The 22,113-nt window shown below is 36.2% G+C and overlaps 1 long non-coding RNA gene across 1 annotated transcript; it reads left to right on the top strand.

Annotated features, from left to right (window-relative positions):
* Nucleotides 1-1,124: 1,124 nt before the first annotated feature.
* Nucleotides 1,125-3,826, top strand: LOC148767083 (uncharacterized). The gene is made up of 2 exons (XR_016034511.1): nt 1,125-1,394; nt 3,515-3,826. It is a non-coding gene; the product is annotated as an uncharacterized LOC148767083 (long non-coding RNA).
* Nucleotides 3,827-22,113: the final 18,287 nt, after the last annotated feature.

The following is a 22,113-nucleotide window of genomic DNA, read 5'->3' as shown; positions in this document are numbered from 1 at the left end:
GTGAGGTATTGGCAGGATATCTTTAATAGGAGATCACCTATGTAAGTGTATGAAGTGAGGGCCGCTTCAAAAACTTGACAAACACTTATAAATCCAAGATGTGTGTCCATGGCCAAAACGGACACAATCATGAGAACTAAGGAAATGTGAGAATAGTATTGTGTGGGTTGCATTGTCTTGGTTTACACGAACGACTGACAGTTCAAGACATCGCGTTCACTACTCAGCCTAGTAAATCCGATGTAACTCCACTACGGAAGGTTCAAAGCTATATGCTACCTATCCCGATGCAATACTATTCGCGGGAACTCTAGAGAGAATCGACGCCCTCGTTTTCATTCATGTGGGGGATTGTTGGAAAAATTGGTTAAAAATTGAGTCATGAACAATTTTTTATCAATGTTATTGTACGGTCTAATTGAGTATATAAATGAATTTTGGATTAGAACCAATTTTGTGGTGAATGAAAAAATTACTAGTCCAAAATATAAGGAAAGTGGGATTTGAGTTATCCCACATTGGAAAAGTAGAGAAGTACTGAGCTGTATATATATCAAAATATTGGGACGGGCCAAAAACATTAGATCATGGGCTTTTAACCCATTGGGCCCTTATTACTCGAAGCCCATCTCGATTGGTCTGACTGGTCTGAATTGGTGCGGCCGAACCAATGCAAACCATTCGGCTCAACTCGAAACGGTGCAACCACTCCCAATTGGCTCAACTCGAAATGGTGCAACCATTCAAACAAAAGGTACCTTTTTGCTCCAAAGGATACTACTTTTCGATCCTTATAAATAGACCCTAACTTCCCAAAAATTCCTCACTTCAATCCAAAAACAAGCCTACTACATATTAAGCCTACCCTTCACAGATTCTCTCGAAAAGTTCTACACAAAGTACAGTTCGTCGTACTTGGGATTTGGAGTGCTCCTATTCCAAGTTTTGCCGTTGTATCTTGGGAGACGATTTCCATTTAATCCGTTAGCACCGTTGCGGGGAAATTTCGTCTTAAGGACAGAGTCAACTCGCCTCGGCTAATCTTTTCGTATTTTCACTAATTAATTTGTTCAACCAATTTACTAAATTCACTACCCGTTTTATGTATCGGGACCAACACAAACAAGAGTGTTTTTTTCGTAATTATACCTTAACTAATCGGTGGCTGTAATTTGCCCTTTTTTTATATGATATACGTATGTGTGTGTGCAATAAACACACTTTTGTGTGTGTGTGTGTGTGTATTGGAAATTATATATATGTATATATGTGCAGGTGAAGGTGGTGGCTAAGGTGTATTGGGGGGATCCAAGGGAAAAGTTGTGTGGTGCTGTGGAGCAGCTCAAGCTTGATTCACTTGTTTTAGGAAGCAGGGGTTTAGGTGCCATCAAAAGGTAAATTCTATTTTTTATTAATTATAATTTTACTATCGATGTTTATTTTATACAAATGTCTTCTTCTTTTGTTTATTTATTTATTTTTTCTAATTATATATAATTGATTGATTTAGTATGATGATTCTCTGACTAGTAATTATTAATAAATCGATTTAGTATGATGATTCTCTGACTAGTAAATATTAATAGTACATCAATGCTACTGTCAACTACAATGACATTATTGTACTAGAAATAGTAGGCTGGATATAATACTATTGTGTTGAAAGTAACAAATTATTGTTTTCATTGCTGGTCAGTATATATTATGAAAAACTAATCAATAAAAACTAAATAAAAAAAAAAAGGAAAGACAAAATTGGTGAAATTGGAATTAAATTAGTGTTTACAATTAGAGTCTAATTTAGTTTAAAGAATAGTGGGTAACCTTGTCATAAATATTTAGTTTGCATTTGCTTATAATGCTTACAGTGGTGAATGTATTTACGCAAGAGAAAAAAAATATCTTACAGTGGTGATAAGAAATGTTCGGGAATGTTCGGGGAGCCATGTCACCCCATAGCTCTTTGTTGTCTTCACCACTTTCTGAAATCAATAGCCCGTTAGAACCCTATCGGAATAACGTATCCAATTCATTATCCCATTAGAGTTTCTGACTACGTTTCAGGGGGATAAGTGTAATTATCGATACCACAGGGACCTTACAGTTATTTAAGCATACCTCAAGGGTGTGGGTGTAATTTACCCTTTAATTTATTACATAAACAATTGATTGATTTAGTACACTACACCAAAACAGGCATTTTCTAACAGACTATAACCGTTACAATAAATATTACTAACGGCGTCATTCCGTTAGAAAACGCATGTTAGAAATTCAGAGGTTCAAATTACTAACGGAATTTGTCCGTTAGAATAAATACTCAGACCCGTTAGAAAAATAATTAAATGTAACGCTTATATCCGTTAGAAGTTATATTGTAACGGTATTTATTGTAACACTTTTGTTATTTTTTCTAACACATATTTCCGTTAGCAAATTAATTAGCTGTTAGAAAAAAATTACTATTGCTAACGGTTAGATTCGTTAGAAACAAAAATACACCGTTGGAAACGTAAATAATACTAACGGTTAGTTGTGTTAGAAAATCAATTGTAACATATTGTGTTGTAACACTTGTTAATTTGCTAACGGATATAATCGTTAGAAAAGTTAAATAATTATGAGAAATTTTAATAATAGTTACGCTTAGATTTGTTATAAATAAATCAGCTATTCAAAATATTTATTTTTTTGTGAATTAAAATTATTAAAACCTCGACATTATTATAAAAAAAACGAGCTTGGGCAGAATATAACACACATGTTTCCACTGAACCTGTAGTACATCGTTCAAAGTAACAACAATTCCTATAATGTACAGCACAAATATTCATAAATAAAAACAAAATCCAAATCTCGAATAAAACATAGAATGTAAACATCCATCAAAATAATCATTTATCATAGATAAACAGTTCAACTCAAGTTATCCAGAAAAACAAAATAAAACAAAACAAAACAAAATTCGATGGACCATCAACTATTAGAACAAATTATCCACTATTCCAAGCTAATCATCTAAATAATCCATGTAAAACTAAATTATAAACTCAAATATTTACTAACCAGCTTTGAAACCAAATTATAAATCCCCCTTGGACGAAGCCTGCCAACGTATCATAACCCCCTTGAGGAGGGTCCCACACACGAGCATTAGGATCAAGTACTTCTTCAATATAAACTTTCTTTTCCTCAGGTCCAACAATTTTGAAGTGACACACCCCGGAGGTATCATCTGTCACTACATATCCTCTGTCCAACAATAGTAATGTACTTGGAGTAATACTACAACAATATTGCCATCGTAGACGGTAATATATTATCGATACCATTAGAGTTTCTGACTACGTTTCAGGGGGCTAAGTGTAATTATCGATACCACAGGGACCTTACAGTAATTTAAGCATACCTCAAGGGTGTGGGTGTAATTTACCCTTTAATTTATTACATAAACAATTGATTGATTTAGTATTCTGATTATTTGACTGATATAAGTGCATATATATTAATCAAGGGTGTTACTTGGAAGTGTGAGCAACTACATCGTACAAAACGCAACTTGTCCGGTCACAGTCGTGAAGGGGACACCGTCGAGGGCCAAGCCTTAGCTTCGTCTATTATATTATTATACATTGCTGTGAATTTGAAGAAACGGGTATTGCATTCGAGTGTTTATGTTGTTTAATTTAATTGTCTCGTTGATACAAACATGAAATTAATTATTTTCGTTGTAAATTGAAATAATCCGACTTAAGGTTGAGCGGGGGTGATGTACGATAAAATTAAAATGCTCAGTGTGGATACGTTGTGGTTTTTGCAGTTGTGACTCGTGCGTCTTCTTCGTAAAATTTGAAGATGTGCATTGTTTCCTTTATTTTCCGTTTTAGATGGAAGTATATTCGGAAAATTACGTTTTTTTTTTAAATTCTATTTTTATCCATAATGTAATATTGAGTCAAATACGTTATTATCAGGTTTAAATTTTTAATTACATATATACCGCTCGTAGTTCAACAATATTACAAATACACCCGTTGAAGTTTAATTTTATAAACTATCGAAACAACTATTTAGAATAAATCGACCAGCATCGACGAATGGTGTACAAAACCGGTCTGGGTAAATCGATTTGGGAAACCAACGAAAAGACAAAAAGAAAAACCAATTTCAGTCTCCATTTTTTTTTTCAAAATCAGCTAAATCATTGCAACCCAACAAGAAATAAGCTAGCATAGATTAATGTTCATCCACGCATATTTATCAAGAATCGATGCTCAATTAATGTTTTTGGATTTACGAACAAAAGTTTAGTAAAAAGAACTTATTTGTTGGTGGTGGTGGTGGTGTGGTGGTGGTGGTGCGGTGGGTGGGTGGGTCGTGGGTCATCGCCGGTGCGGTTGAAGTCTCACTGGTCGGCGTCCCGGCGGTCTGGCAGCGGTCGTGCGGCAGTCGTGAGTGTTTTTTTTTTCTTTTGATTTTTTGGTCTTGAACAAATTAAAAATAGGGTTTGTTTATATTTTGAGTCATTATTTTTTTTATATTCATCTGCTCCAACCCTGGTTATCAAATTTTATTATCAATTGGAAGTTTTTTTTTATATAATTGCCACATGTCAATTTGTGAATGGTTGGTTAGGTGGTTATTTTTTTGATAACTCAATTTGTACGAAGTATTTTTAGATTCAAAGAGGAGAAATACCAAAATACAAACCCCCGTTTGGAGAACAAAATTTTTAAATTTTAGGAGTCAAATGATAGTTAAGAGATTTGAATAACTCCATTTGGAGTTGCTCTAAGAAGCAAGACACAAAAAATAGACAACTAAATACACGAACCAGTACAATCAAACTCTAATATGCAAAATATATCTGCTAAAAATCGAAAAAGTAGGTGAGAAAAGTATTCTGGTATGCTAATGAGGAATTCCACACACAGATAATCGAAAGACATGCACAGGTAAGCACTTTCACATATACGTTGAATACCGAAAATATTGAACGTACGTGTGCGTGCAGATTATAAGCAACAAAGAAGATGGCAATTAACAACAAATGGCTCAAGAGAAGACGATCATACTGTATAAACAAACTGCTCTAAAAAAAGTAAAACAACTTCCAAAGTAAACAGACGAAAGTACCCTTAGTATTACAAATATTTCACAAAAACGGGTTTAGGGTTTCGGGGCAAAACCTTTCTTTTATATATAAAGATATGGTCATTCAACATGGTATCAGAGTCAGACCAAATGAAAAGATCTTGAGTTCGAATCCCACCACCACTCGTTCCAAATATTTCAAATGCAATGCTTTTAAGATTAATATTTAGTGTGTTTGGATAACGAGTTTATTTCCTATTTTTACTCATTATAAGATCTTAAATAAAAATGTGGGGTTTATGTATTTAAAAAAAAAAAATCTTATTTGCTATCCAACAACTTATTTAAAAAAAAAAATACCAAACACTTTGGAAGAGCTCTAAAATATCGTATAAGCTTCTTTTAGCATCTTAAAAACTCAGCCAAACATCCTCTAAATCCACCGTTATCCAGTCTAATACAAGTTAGTTGCTTTCTAGTTATCTTACAATTCTTTTTATCCACACAGTTTATACTTTATAGTATATGATGTTTCCTTTGACCAAGCTTGATAGCTAACTATTTAGCCACATTACAATCTCGTTCATCTTGTGATGTGGCATCTTCATCACGTCAGGCCATCTCCAACAATTGTTTAAAAACTGGTAGTCTATATCTATAATTTAAGAGGCGAACAGTGTTATGCAACACCACTTTTAACATAACACTCCAACAACATCTATCTATATATATATATAAAGAGAATCCATGGCATAATATGCTGCCACGTGGCTCTCCTTAGGGTTTCAAACCCTAATGGCAATTATTGTAATTATTTAGTAGAAAGAAAAATAAAATGCAGTAATTTTTTTTTTTACAATTTATCCGTATCCTAAATACCTCTGCACACATTCTCATAACCTCTCCCAACTTCTCCATTCAACCGTCTGCATTCAGATCATACATCTTCCTGTTCTTCGAAAATATTTCGCAATTCATCTCAAAATCCCTCTCGGCTCGCATTTTCAGGTAATTCTTTCATTCAAATCAACATCATCCATATATATATAAAAAGAGAATCCATGGCATAATATTCAAGGGTAGTTCAGTTCATTAATTTTATTATATTTACTGATTATTTGTATTCGGAGGTTTACCTTACATGAATAAAGTTGGCAAACGTAGACTCAATTTTATTATATTTACTGATTATTTGTATCCTGAAATACCGTAGTGACGAACCACTGCATACGTTTCTATCAGAGAGGTTATACAATTCTGTAATTTTAACATTTTTTTTCCTATCAAGTTGTTCTTTATCTCTCAATAATAATTATAACATTTAGGACACCCTTTTACTTGATAATAATTTGTTTTCATTTTCTTTACTTCCACTCTGCACATGTACTACGAATCTGTATATTTGTTCTGAATTTTAGGCATATAATAATACTTCTATGTTTTGGAAATAAATAAACAGATAAATAAATGTGAATTTCCTGTGCTAATAAGATGAAGATATACATCCTACTGATTAACATTATTAACTCTAAGATACTATAAACTATATTATTGACTTCTTCCATGGGTTTTCATGCAAATAACGGGTGCAATCGTTCACAACTAGAGGCTGGTTTATGTGGATTTCTTTGGAGTGGCTAATAACTTTACGATTTTATTTTTCCCTAACTGAATTTCACAGTGGGGAGTCGTATGAAATTTCAACGGTTACCCTCTTTCCTATGCGGCTTGTCTCGGTCGGTCTTTTCTGAGTTGCTAAGTGTTGGGTGCTAAATACCCACACGCAAGTGCACGTATCGCAAACAAGTAGTAAAGTAGACTCGTGAGAGTCGGATGTCGATCCCACAGGGAATACGCAAATTATTTAATCCTAAGTACCAAATCTTAACAATTACAATTTTTATCCAGCCTACGCAGGGTTGTCAAATTAATTAACTAAATAAATTAAACTAATTAAGAAAGCAATTAAACACGAGAAAATATCAATATAAAACGGATCTAGGATTTTATCTTCCCCCTATGCGATAATTCTTCACCCAATTAATCTCCTATCATGCAAGTTATGATTCCCGATTATTAACCCAAGACACGAAATTACTCATAACCAGCTGTCGTTGTATTATAAGCCTATTATTCATAAAAGATTCACTATATGTCTATGCAAACCTAGTATAAATAAAACATTAAATAACAAGTCTCGAAAACGGCTACCTAAGGTATTATCTGTATGTCTACGATAATACATGCAATCAACACACGCATTCGGTGAAAAACTACTCGAAGGCTCTTCTATCCCTGTTCTAATTATTAAAACGATCTGTCAATTAATTCTAACAATAACTAATAGCAACATAAATTAGCTACGTTCATGCGCTAAATAAGATCAAGATAGAAGAAATAATCGAAGAATTAAACTTGCATAAAAGTAGAAAAAAGAGGTTCGAATTACCACTTAGGGTTCCAACAAAATCCTAGCATAAAAACTTAGCTACTCATGTTTGCTAAGAAAAACATAATAAAAATACGAAAGTTCATAAAAATCTAGAAATAAAAATAAAGGGAGAACTATGAAGAAGATTCGTCAAACCTTCGTCTTCGTTGCTCCGTTCTTAAATTGCGTGTAAAAAATAAAGATAAAAGATAGATGATAGATCTCTAATTGTGTGCTTTTTTGCCTTTAAATAGGGTGCAAAGATATAATAGGGCGGATTTCCTTGTGTAATTAAAATTCCTTCACTGCGCCACTTCGTTCATCCGGACGGCCGTGCGAGAATTCCTTCTTAAATCCGGACGGCCGTCCGGTCTTTAATTCCTCAGAGTTCTGATTTTTTCACTTTTGGCCCACTTTTTCTCCGAATTTGCAGTTTTGACCCCAAAAGTTTCCAATTCTTCAATTTGCACCTAAAGCACAAATAATACCCATTTTAAGCACCAATTGTCATTAAAACACACCAAAAGCTCCAATTAAAAGGTACAATTAAGTGTATAAATATACACTTAACACACCCCCAAACTTGAACTTTTGCTTGTCCTCAAGTAAAATCAAATTAAGAGCACAAACCACGACTATACATCTCATTACATAGATCGATTGGTCAACTTCGTGTTTTCAGAACTTGCAATTATGATGATAATTCCTAGGTATTCGCAAGCTTAACATTCAACGGCACTTAGTCACTCACTATTACAAAAAACCACAAATCATACAATTGCTTCAAGTATCCAATATTTGCAAATTAAAGATAGAAAGAATTTATACTTACATGCATATATTTGACTCCAAATACTCATCAAATTATTCTACTCAACTAATATTGAACAATAAGCTATTGGGATCATTGGGACTTTGTGGCTTTCAATTGTTAGGCTCTTTGGTCCGAGGTAGGTAATATGGATATGTGTGGCTAATTTCTTGAATTGAGGTGATTACGCCAAAATTTTGAAAGAAAGGCGTTTGAAACAATGAATTCACCTGTAAGGACTTTAATAAACTCGATTCTTAAGAGTTCAAAAGTCTCCACTTTTGCTCTTAAGAGAATGGATCGAGCTTTCAAAACAAGTCAACAACTAGTCCTTATTTCTCCCATCTAATCTCTTCCTCTTGTTTTCTCTTTTTTTTTTTTTTTTTTTTTTTTTCAACGAAGAAGAAAGATCTTATAAGAATTTTCGATCGACCTCCAAGGGATAATTATTCAAGAATCTCCACTTTTCTACCTTCTACATATTGTCTAAAAGAAAGAACACCTTTTTTCTCCGAGGCTCAAATCAAGGTTCTAAGGATAAATTCGACAAAAAGGGTAGGCTTGAAAGGCTCAAACGGTTCAAAGAAGGCCCAAATCATATCCCAAATCACTTACTACCCAACACTTCGTATCATAAATGTCCTAAGGTGAGATTTAAAACCGAACAAAGCATGATTTAGCACAAATAAATTCCAAATTTAAAATACAAAACATTCAACCAAAGCAATGCATAAGGCGTGATTCCTAGCAAGAATTCACTTCTACGTTCCGTTGAATCGAAAGCTAAACAAATATCTACTCCTTATCAACATAAAACAAGTAATCTCATCATCAAACATTGACCATCTCCCATCATCATAGTTCATCGATGCATCGAACAATTTTTTTTTTTTAAAGAAAAAAATAAAACGGAAATAACAAAACGCAAATAAAGCATGCAAACTAAAAAAAATTAAAACACAAATAAAGCGCACATAAAGTAAAACAAGTAGTTAACCACCCCCAAACTTAAAATTCACATTGCCCTCAATGTGATTCGCCCGGAGTTTAAGGATAGAAAACACCTGTTTAAGCGTCGGGACCATCGTTGGGTTGCTCACCAACTCCACCATGTGCATGAGCATCATCCTCCTCGTCATCCTCCAATAACTCGGGTACCGGCTCAAGAATCGGTGAGGAAAAATCGTCAAACACCTTGTGGGCGTTCTTGGTGGAATGGGTTTTTAGAGAAAATTGCACCGTTCTTGAATCCTCCCTGCGCAAATCAACAACAAACCACATTGATTACGTATTATATGTGTGTAATTGGTAATTTTTCGGTGAAATTTTTCAAAGAAAAGGGAAAATTTCGAAAAAGGAAGACTAGGGTTCGAAGTGGGGGAGAGAGAGGATTTGAAATTATGGAAATTGTTTTTACTGCCCAATTATGAGAAAGGGCACGGCCGTGCGGATTTTTCACCTAAATCTCGCACGGCCGTGCCCTTTTCCAATTTTGGGCAGTAGCATCACCGAAATCTCACACGGCCGTGTGAGATTCCTGCCTTTTTCTTGCACGGCCGTGTGAATAATTTCAATTAGGTCCCTGAAAAATAAAAACTTCTTATTAGTGCCCTTGAAAACTTTTTTTTTTTTTTGTTTTTTTTTTTTTTTTTTTTTTTAGAGAAATAAAATAAAAACAAAACAAAAAATTTAAAATAACATAAAATAAGAAAAACAAAAGCTCGGGTTGCCTCCCGAGAAGCGCTAAGTTTACAGTCTTCAGCCGGACTTTGTCTGCTTCTTTGTTCAAGCTAACGTGACCGAAGTCACTTGGCAATTGAATTCCTCTCCCCGATGATGCTCGTTTGATTTTTTAGGTGGCCACATCCTCCTTGCACGTTCATCACCGTTAGCACCCCAACTCTTTTGACTATCTTTCGGAGGCGTTGAAATTGAGTCCGCACAATACGCGTGCTCCTTCTGATTCCCTTTTCCGCCGTCATCTCCTGCACTCAACGATGCTTTCCCATGGTCCAAAATTGAAACATCAAATTTTTCATGATTTGTAAAATCCATAAGATCAATAGTAAAACACTCATTATTATCACATGAATTTTTATTAGCACCAAAAATATTAAATTTTATCGTTTCATCATGCACTGTCATTGTAAGATCACCACTCGCACAATCAGTTAGAGTTTTTGAAGTGGCTAAAAACGGTCTCCCTAAAATAAGAGGTATCTCCCTATCTTCATCTATATCGAGTACAACAAAATCAACCGGGAAGATAAATTTGTTCACCTTTACTAGCACATTCTCTAAAATACCTTTTGGGTAAACCAAAGACCTGTCGGATAATTGAAGAGTTATATCTGTAGGTTCAATCTCACCTAACCCAAGATTTTTAAAAGTGGAATAAGGCATAAGATTAATGCTAGCACCTAAATCAATAAGCGATCTAAAATTTTTACCTCCTATAGTACAAGGGATAGTGAACTTACCTGGATCGCCGAGTTTTTGTGGAAGGGGTCGTGTAAGAATTGCACTACATTGTTCCGTGAGTTGGATCATCTCGTTCCCTTGCAATTTCTTCCTTTTTGTCACGAGATCCTTGATGAACTTCACCCACTTTGGCATCTTTTGAAGGGCTTCAATAAACGGAATATTTACTTGGATTTCCTTCAGCTTGTCCAAAAATCTTTGATAATCGGCATCGAGCTTCTTCTTTATAAGCTTCTGAGGATATGGAATTGGAGGGGCTCGTGATTTCACTGGGGATGATAGTGGTTCTTCGTGAGTTGTTTCTTTTTCCCCTATCACACTCGGCTTCTCAAGTACCGTGTGTTCCTTCTCTTTTCGTGGGGCTTCCTCCAATTCTCTCCCATTCCTTAAACTCACAGCGTTGCACTGCTCGATGTTGTTCTTTCGAGGATCTTCTGTATTTGACGGCAGTGCTCCCGATGGCCTCGCGGTTAGATGGGTTGCAAGTTGACCCATCTGTGTTTCCAAATTTCGGATGGAGGCTTGGGTGGTTGTCATAAATTGCGCCAAGATATTTGCGAGATCTCCTCCTTGAGGTTGAGCTTGAGGCGGATTTTGGAATCCGAGAGCTGGTCGTGAATAATTAGGCGGTTGACCTTGAGGTGGTGCTTGCCTTTGCCCTTGCTGATTTCCTCCCCACCCAAAGTTAGGGTGATCCTTCCATCCCGGATTATATGTGTTGGAGTACGGGTTCCTCTGTTGTCGGTTGGTGTCATGCACATAATTCAGAGACTCCGTTTTTTCTACGCGCTGGTCGGGAACTTGGACTGCATGGACTTGCTGAGTCTGCAAAGCCACTACTTGCTTTGATAGCTTCTCTAACTGGGCCGTGATTGCAGTGACCCCGTCTAACTCCAAAATTCCTCCCGTCTTGACTGCTCCGCTATTCGACCGATCCGATGCCCGCATGTATTTATTTCTGGCGATTCGCTCCAAAAGCTCGTATGCTTTATCGTAAGTCAAACTCATGAACATTCCTCCAGCTGCAGAGTCGAGCACGGTTCTCAAGTTGTCTTGTAGCCCATCGTAAAATATTTGCAGTTGGCGCCACTCTTGAAGTTCGTGATTCGGGCACCTCCTTACTAATTGTTTGAACCGCTCCCACGTCTCGAATAATGCTTCACCGGCTTCTTGTATGAAATTTTGAGTTCTCTCCGGATTCGCTCAGTTTTTGTTGGGGAGTTGTATGTGTTCATGAAAAGTTGTGCTAGCTGGGCCCAGGACGAGATGGAATGCGGTGCGCGAGTTTGTAACCATTCTCGGGTTGCGCCTTGTAAGGAGTGCTTGAACAGGCGGAGTTGCAGTGCTTCGGGCGTTACTCCGTTCATCTTGTGCGAATCACACGTCTCGAGAAAGTTGACCAAGTGGAGATGTGGATCTTCGTGAGCCAATCCGCTGAATAATCCATTGTTTTGGAGCATAGTGAGGAGTCCCGCTCGAATTTCGAAATTGTTGGCTTCAATGGGGGGCTGCTGGATGCTTGATTGAAACCCATTGAGTGTCGGAACGGTGTACTCATGCAAGGCTCGTTGACGAGGTGGTGGATTAATTAGCTGGCGTTGGTTTTGCTCGTTGACAATTTCTCCTGCCGCATTCGGTGGGCGCCTTTGGTCACCTTCCCCACGGTTAATCTCTTCTTCCATTGTTGCGGGAGCGTTTTGAGCTAACCTTTGATTTCTCCTGGCTTGCCTAAACGTTCGCTCAATTTCGGGATCGAGAGGTAACAAGCTCGTATCGTGTCCTCTTCGCATAAAAAGTACCTACAAAATAAAAATAAAATAATTAAATAAAAAAAATAAAATGGCTGAAGTAAGAAAAATTGCTCAAATTTAATATTAGGATAAATAAATAATTTAGCCGTATTCCCCGGCAACGGCGCCAAAAACTTGTTGGGTGCTAAATACCCACACGCAAGTGCATGTATCGCAAACAAGTAGTAAAGTAAACTCGTGAGAGTCGGATGTCGATCCCATAGGGAATACGCAAATTATTTAATCGTAAGTACCAAATCTTAACAATTACAATTTTTATCCAGCCTACGCAGGGTTGTCAAATTAATTAACTAAATAAATTAAACTAATTAAGAAAGCAATTAAACACGAGAAAATATCAATATAAAACGGATCTAGGATTTTATCTTCCCCCTATGCGATAATTCTTCACCCAATTAATCTCCTATCATGCAAGTTATAATTCCCGATTATTAACCCAAGACACGAAATTACTCATAACCAGCTGTCGCTGTATTATAAGCCTATTATTCATAAAAGATTCACTATATGTCTATGCAAACCTAGTATAAATAAAACATTAAATAACAAGTCTCGAAAACGGCTACCTAAGGTATTATCTGTGTGTCTACGATAATACATGCAATCAACACACGCATTCGGTGAAAAACTACTCGAAGGCTCTTCTAACCCTGTTCTAATTATTAAAACGATCTGTCAATCAATTCTAACAATAACTAATAGCAACATAAATTAGCTACGTTCATGCGCTAAATAAGATCAAGATAGAAGAAATAATTGAAGAATTAAACTTGCATAAAAGTAGAAAAAAGAGGTTCAAATTACCACATAGGGTTCCAACAAAATCCTAGAATAAAAACTTAGCTACTCATGTTTGCTAAGAAAAACATAATAAAAATACGAAAGTTTATAAAAATCTAGAAATAAAAATAAAGGGAGAACTATGAAGAAGATTCGTCAAGCCTTCGTCTTCGTTGCTCCGTTCCTAAATTGCGTGTAAAAAATAAAGATAAAAGATAGATGATAGATCTCTAATTGTGTGCTTTTTTGCCTTTAAATAGGGTGCAAAGATATAATAGGGCGGATTTCCTTGTGTAATTAAAATTCCTTCACTGCACCACTTCGTTCATCCGGACGGCCGTGCGAGAATTACTTCTTAAATCCGGACGGCCGTCCGGTCTTTAATTCCTCAGAGTTCTGATTTTTTCACTTTTGGCCCACTTTTTCTCCGAATTTGCAGTTTTGACCCCAAAAGTTTCCAATTCTTCAATTTGCACCTAAAACAAAAATAATACTCATTTTAAGCAACAATTGTCATTAAAACACACCAAAAGCTCCAATTAAAAGGTACAATTAAGTGTATAAATATACACTTAACACTAAGAATTTTATTTTTTCCACAGTTTGTTCAGTCTTTATAAATGGATCTTTGTTTTGTGCTTGATTAATAAGCAGTACATAGAAACAAAGAATGCAGAGTAGTTTTTCCATTTGCTTCTATTCATTTACTTTAATTCTTTATTGAAAAATAAAGATTACATTTACTTTTTTTCATTTTTTCATATGTAGTTTTTCTCAGGTGAGACTTGCTCCTAAAAAATCCATTGGCAGAGTACACAGGCTCATTTACTCTAAAATTTACTCTTCAAAACTCCATTGTTTGTACATATGTGTCTGGGGCAGAGTGTGTGTGTGTGTGTGAGTGAGAGCAAGTTAAGTACAATAAATGATTAAGGGGAATCATGGTCAAAATCACTGGGGTAGGAAGAGGCAAAAGGTACTGTAGGAGCCACCCGGAAACAATTAGTACGCGTATTGGAACATATATAAATTTTATTATGTGTGACCATTTAAGCGTTAACATTGATTGTTTTTTTTTTTTTTTGAGAAAGTCTATGTATTTGTATATATTCAAATATATATTCATATATAGGTTAATTAAGCACTCATTATTTTATTAATTACAATTGTACATGGGAACATATTATGTGGAAATAATTAGGTACTATAAATTTTTTTTTTTTTTTTAAATAGCACCATTGGACCAAAAAATTAGTCAATGACTCTCCTCTTTTTATAAAAAAACAATACACACTAAATATATTAAGTCAATATATTGTTTCTACTTTCTAGGGCTTTCTCTATATCTCATTATTTCTGCCGCAAATTCCCAGCTGAAGAGACGCAAAAAACCAGAAGAAGAAAGGAAAACAGCACGGACTAGGGAAAAAATAAAAATAAAAATAAAAAGAGAAAAATTTATGGTGACTCTCATTCAATAGAGGAGTGGTGTTAGAGAACTTGTTCTACCATCTTCTATCGACGGACTCAAATTTCATGTAAGTTTTGTTACCTCTTTAAATTTTTTTTGGATACAGGTGTTTTTTTTCAGTTGAGGGTGATTTTTTATGAAACCAAATACCACAATTTATAGAGTTGATTGGTGTTAAATTTTTTTACAGTGGTGGTTGATGAATTAAATTGGTAGTTGATATTGACAGTTGGAGTTTATTACTGCAGATTTTGTGGTTGAAAGAGATGGGTTGTGGAATTTTTATTATTCTTTATGTTTACCCAATTTGTTAAATTGTAATTTTGGTTTCTCAATTTTGAATATGCAAAGTTGAAATCTAGCAAATTTTGCCTTTTTCCATTTTGCTGTTGGAAATGTGATTTTGAGTTAAAATTGTGCAAAAGATGCAAAATATAGGTATAATTGATGCTGTTGGAGTTGCTCTTATTGCATGTTTCAAGAGAGGTTTGCAAAACGACTATAAAAACAATTATAGAACAACAAATAATTCTATCAAACCCTCACGCCGCGACAACAAAACTACTGTGAAAACGACTATAATATTTAACAAAACGACTACAAAAACGTTAATTTGTAGTTGTTTTCGTATAGTCAAAACAACTATATAATTTAACAAAACGACTACAAAAACTTTAAAACGTTAATTTGTCGTTGTTTTTGTACAGTCAAAACAACTACAAATTATGAATCTCCTTCAATACCTCCCATTTGTGCCGACACCGCGCGAGAAGGGCCGCAACCAATACTAAAACCTATCCTCGTCGGGTGAAATCTAGCGTCGCCACCAAAACACAATGCCACCAAACCCTAGATCGCGACTAAACCAACCCCTAGAAAAACAGTACCGCCGCCGCGCGAAAAACAACAAATAAAACACCGTCAATCGCGTAGTACCACCTCATCTGCAGGAGATTTGGACCACACCATCTCATTGTTATCAGAATCGAGGAACATTGAATCGATAAAACATTGTGGCTTTGAAGTGGATTGATGGAGAAGAGAGGAAAGAGTTTGCCGCAACGTCGACGAAGGAAGAACGCTTGTAGAAGAAAAAGGCGGCGGGGCACGAGACTGTCGTTGTGAGCGGCGAGAGAGAGAGAAAGAAGGGATAAAGTGGATGAGTGAATAACAATGTAATCAAGAAGTGAAGTTAGTGAAGTAAAAAGGGTATACTGAGTATACTAGGTAACAAATGATTTATGATTAATTTAAATAGCAAATGAGGGGATCTTGATAAAATGCAAATATCAAATGAATTGGTATTATGTACTGCAAGCGTAATTTAAGGGGTAACTAACCCAAGAATGGGGTGAAATTACTTTCCAACATTATTTATTTTCCTATATTAATTTCTCAATTCCAACAGTTTGAGGGTATCATAGATCAATGTTTTCACATAAGGTTTATTATATATAACGTCCTATTAACACAGATTTTTGCTCGAAAAATCAAGGTTGGTAAAGTTAGTTTTCTTTAATATTAATTTTTAGTTACTTTATTTTAGCAATTTGTTGAACACCTTCGAATCTAATTTTCGTTCATATCAGAACAGTCATAATTTTTCCATTTTACTAAAAGTCGATCGGGCAAACTTTTGTTCGGTCAACTTAGTTAGAGAGCTTAGTGTCACGGACTTGTTCTCTTAACAACGAATCGTACGGCCTTAGCTCCTTTTCGCCCCTCCCAATAACTAAGTCAACTTTCTCCAAAGTGTTGCGAATACTAAGTGATGAAAAACGAACAAAGAACTTAAGAAGATACGAGAGCTTTGTAGGAAAGTACATGTATTGCTTGAGTGCTTATAATTGCTTGAATTTCTTGGATTTGTTGGATGCTAAAAAATGAAGTCCCTACTCCTATTTATACCAGGCCAGCTCCTTAATGGACGGTGTAGATTTATTTGATGTAATGGCTAGGAGTTGTTCACTATAACACTCCAAAAAATTCTTACAAAATATCTACAAATGGAGGGTTCTAGAAAGTTTTATAATCCTTCAAGAATTTCTACCAACTCTATGTACACTTGGGCCAACTTGGGCCTAACCCTATTTGGGCTAAGTTTTGAACTCCTTAACCTCTCCAACCCAAGAGAATCTGGCAAAGGATTGGACCAAAACTGGCGGGCCGCGACATTAGACTCAAAACAAATATTTAGACTGAATATTTCGTTCACCTCCACCTCATTTGTACTAAAAAAAAACATATTAACTCTAAAATTGGTGTTTGTATTCCATTTCTCTGCCTCTCCTTACCAGTCTCGCGCCGCCGACCGCCTAATTTTCGCCAACCACGCACTGGGAAAGGTTTTTGTCATCGGACGCATTCCTCTTTTTCAGTCTAAGATGTCTAAATTTTCAGTATAAATTTTCTAACTAAGTTGTCCATTTTTAGTCTAACTAGACTCTCTAACTAAGATGTCTATTTTTAGTCTAAGATGTCCAAAATAAGTTGTCCAAGAGTTTTTTTAGCAAATTCAAAATATTCAAACACTGTGTTATCCAAAAAATATATTTTACTGGGTTGTTGCCAATTTTCCTTTAATTTTATGCTATACAATAAATAAAATAAAAGAAATTCTAGATCCTCATATTAATAGCAATAAAATAAAAGAAATTCTGGCGGGGTTGGAAAAGGAACGAAGACAAAAGTATTCGACGGATGAGGTGGAGTAAACTAGCTCGAGCAAAAAATAATGGTGGTATGGGTTTTCGGGAGCTTCAAGCGTTTAACCTTGCGCTTCTGGCGAAACATGGATGGAGGTTTTTGACCAGTCCCACGTCACTAGCAACAAAAGTTTTTAAAGGTAAATACGTTTATAACTCCAATTTATTCGATGCTAAATTAGGCAGTAATCCTTGTTGGAGAAAAAAGCTATAAAAATCAATATTTTGTAAAGAAAAATAACTACATAAGCACACACGAGTGTATATTATTTGATGAATAAACCATGTACACATGTTTCTTTATTTATAGAGAAAAAAAAAAGAGATTTTCCATTACTAACTAACCACTACTAATTAGCTAAAAATTAGGAATTTATTTAACTAACTCAAAACATAATATTAGGAAACTTCTAACTAATCTAAATACTTGGTTAGACTTTGAATTAGTCTTCTACACTCCCCCTTGATTCAAAGTTGCAGACACCAAGCAAGTTTCTGAAATAAATGAACTTCTCCTTGGCTAAGGATTTGGTGAGCACATCATCCAATTGATCGTTGGTGTTACAATACTTCAAACTTACCTCTTCTTTTGCAACCAACTTTTTAACAAAGTGGAAGCGAAGATCGATATGCTTCGTTCTACTGTGGGAGTTTGGATTATTTGTCATGGAGATTGTAGATTTGTTGTCACAAAGTAGCTCCGTTGCTCCTTCTTGATCCTGTTGAAGTTCGGCTAATATTCTCCTTAACCAAACAGCTTGACATGCTGCCGAAGCCACGGCCATATATTCAGCTTCAAAAGAGGATAGTGCTACCGTTGCTTGCTTCTTTGAGCTCCAAGTTATTACTCCGGATCCAAGAGTGAAAACATTCGCCGAAATGCTTCGCCGATCATCCAATGAACTAGCCCAGTCACTATCGAAAAAGCCGCATAATCGAAAAATTGGAAACTTTGGAGTACCAAATTCCGTAATCAGTAGTTCCACTAATGTAACGCATGATCCGCTTCGCTGCTCTGAGATGAATCCTAGAAGGATTGTGCATAAACCTGGAAATTACACCAACAAAAAAAGCAATATCGGGTCGAGTGGGAGTAAAATAAATTAACCCTCCAACCAAGCTTCTGAACCTTATAGGATCAACCTTCTCGGCCCCATCATCTCGCTGTAATTTTTCATTCATGTTCATAGGAGTAACTGCCGACTTACAATTGTGCATGCCAAACTTCTTGAGAAGATCATTGGCATATTTTTTTTGACAAACAAAAATGCCATCTTCAGTTTGTACAACTTCAAGACCAAGAAAGTAATGCAAATAACCCATGTTTGACCTTTCAAATTCAAGCATCATACTCGATTTAAATTCAGCGAGAAGAGACTTAGAAGAACTTGTATAAATGATATCATCAACATAAAGACAAATAACGATGAAATCATTTTTACCTTCATACTTCACATAAATCGCAGGCTCATTTTCGCTCCTTAGAAAATCATTTTTCTTAAAGTAGCTGTCAATTTTGTTGTACCACGCCCGAGGGGCCTGCTTCAAACCGTATAGGGCTTTTCTTAATTTATACACCTTTGTTTCGTTGCCGGCAATGACGAAACCTTCCGGTTGAGCGACGTAAACTTGCTTTGCAAATCACCATTTAAAAATGCCGACTTAACATCGAATTGATACACAAGCCATTGTAGATGTGCAACCAACGCCAAAACAATTCTCACGGTTTCGAAAAGAGCTACTGGAGAGAATGTTTCTTCAAAATCAATACCATATTGTTGTGCATACCCTTTTTCCACAAGTCGAGCTTTGTGTTTTTGTATGCTTCCATCCGCAGCAAACTTTGTTTTGAATACCCATTTCAAGCCAATTACATTTTTGCCTTCTGGTAAATGTATCATCTCCCATGTTCCGTTCTTTTGTATTGCCGTCAATTCCTCCTTCATAGCCTTTCGCCATTCTTCTTTTGCAGCCGCTTCTTCATATGTAAGAGGGTCTGAAACAATAAGAGCAAATTGACAAGATGCATATATATCTTGCAATGATCTATACCTTATTGGTGTTGACTCATCCGAAGAATCTTCAAGAGTTGACGAAGAGTTTTGGCTCGGTGATGATGGAGTGGACGGGCTGGGTGATGCAACTGAAGAACTAGGTGAAGAATTTTCAAGAATTTGCCCTTCACTTCAATTTGGAAAATTTTCCATGGGCAGAGGAATATTTTGTTGCTCATTGTCATCACCTTTATACCAATCCCACATTGCATTTTAAGCAAATACCACATCCCTTCGAATCAAAATCTTACAACTGAGAGGATTATATAATCTATATGCGTTGAATTCCATGCAATAACCAATGAAAATACATTTTTCGGATTTTTCATCTAGTTTATGACGGAACTGAGAATTTACCAAAGCATAAGCTATACAACCAAAAATTATTAAATGACTTAGAGAGGGTTTTCTACCATGCCAAGCTTCGAAAGGAGTTGTGTTCATACAATCCTTTGTGGGAGAAATGTTTAATATGTACACCGAAGTTGCTACGGCTTCAGCCCAAAATTCATTCGAAAGCCCCTTTGCTTGTAACATGCTTCTTGCCATCTCAACCACCGTTCTATTCTTTCGCTCGGCAACTCCGCTTTGCTCCGGAGTGTAAGGAGTTGTTAATTCCCTGTGAATGCCATTTACTTCAACAAAACGATCAAATTCGGAAGATAAAAACTCCCCACCTCTATCGGTGCGAAGTGCTTTAATGAAGGATCCACTTTGCTTCTCCACCATAGCTTTAAAGTGTTTGAATTTTGAAAATGCTTCCGACTTAGTTTCCAAAAAATAAATCCAACTCATACGACTATAATCATCGGTGAGGAGAAAGAAATAACGACTCCCATCAAAAGAAATAGTACGCATAGGACCGCATAAGTCAGCATGGATTAATTCGAGACTCTTTGAAAATCTCGAAGCCTTTCCAACAGGAAACGGTTTTCTAGTTTGTTTCCCATAGACACATGCTTCACAAAGTTCGATCGAACCAATTTTTGGTAGACCGAAAACTATACCTTTATCACTTAGTAATTTTAAACCCTTCATATTGAGATGCCTATAGCGTAAATGCCATAACTGTGAGTCATCTTTTCCGCCAGCAGCAAGAGCAAAATTTCCCATGCTTGAAACTTCAAGTGGAAACATTTTGTTCGGAGTCATCTTGATATTAATCAATATTTTCCTTGATTACTTGTGTTTAGTGACACATGTATAGTCATCAAATAATAATGAATGTCCACTAACTAATAATTGCCCAACACTCAGCAAGTTGTATCCTAAATCAGGAATAAATTGAACATCATTGACGAGTTTTACGTTACCATTGGAGGTTTTGATGCCCACCGTTCATTTCCCTTCAACTTGCACTTCTTGGCCGTTCCAAGTTCAACCTTCATTTTTTGCGTCTCGTCAAGCTCCGTAAACATTGATTTGGTGCCGGTCATATGATTCGAACAACCGCTGTCTACGAACCATATATTGCATGACTGAGTATTAGCCTTGCAATGAGCCATAAAAAGCTTGCCTCCGTCTCCATTTTCTTCCGCAAAGTTGATTTGTTGGTCTTTGTACCAACAATCAGCTTGTACATGCCCAAAATTTTGGCAATGATGACATTGGACGTTGCTCCTGTTGTTCCTTGGTTCATTTGATTGTCGTTGTCCATCAAAACAACCTCTGCCTCTTCCATTACCTCGACCACGACCACATAAACCTCCTCTTCCACGGCCCTTGTATGTCGAGTTCTCACTCCAGCCATTTCTTGCGGCTGGACCTTTCACTTGAAATGCCTTTTCTTCATTTTTGTCATGTGAATGGTTGACTCTACCCTCATGTGCTTGCAATGAACCCATTAGTTCATCAAATGAATAAATTGATAAATCTTTCGATTCTTCAATCGCAGCGACTACGTGGTCGAATTTTGGAGTCAAGCTTCTCAATATCTTTTCAACGATCATTTGATTGACAATCTTCTCTCCGTAGGATCGCATTTGACTGACTATTGTCGTTGCTCTAGACAAAAAATCAGCAACCGATTTTCCACTTTTCATGACCAAGGTTTCAAAGTGGCGACGAAGTGATTGAAATCTCACAATGATCATCTTTGAGTCACCTTGGAACTCTTTTTGCAGAATAGACCAGGCCTGCATTGACATGGTTGCCGCTGCAATTCGCGAGAAGATGCTATCATGGACTGCTTGTTGGATTATCACCAACGATTTTGAATATTTCTTCTTGTTTACCCTCAATCTGGTTTTGTCGTCAGGGTCGATAAACCCTTTTTCCACTAAGTCCCAAAGATCTTGAGATTTAAGTAGAGTCTTCAAACGGTTTCTCCAAAACTCGTAGCATTCCCCTTTGAATATGGGAATAAGAGGTTGTGCCGCACCCATCACATTGCCATTATTAGCCATAGGTTTTCCTCTCAAGTGTTTCACTCCACTCACGAATTTTTATCCTCTCTACTCACTCTCTCAAGATGGC

Source organism: Erythranthe guttata, chromosome 11, assembly GCF_056151865.1.
Source record: "Erythranthe guttata isolate IM_541 chromosome 11, IM_541, whole genome shotgun sequence".
Lineage (NCBI taxonomy): Eukaryota > Viridiplantae > Streptophyta > Magnoliopsida > Lamiales > Phrymaceae > Erythranthe > Erythranthe guttata.
This window is presented reverse-complemented; position numbering and strand designations above follow the sequence as displayed.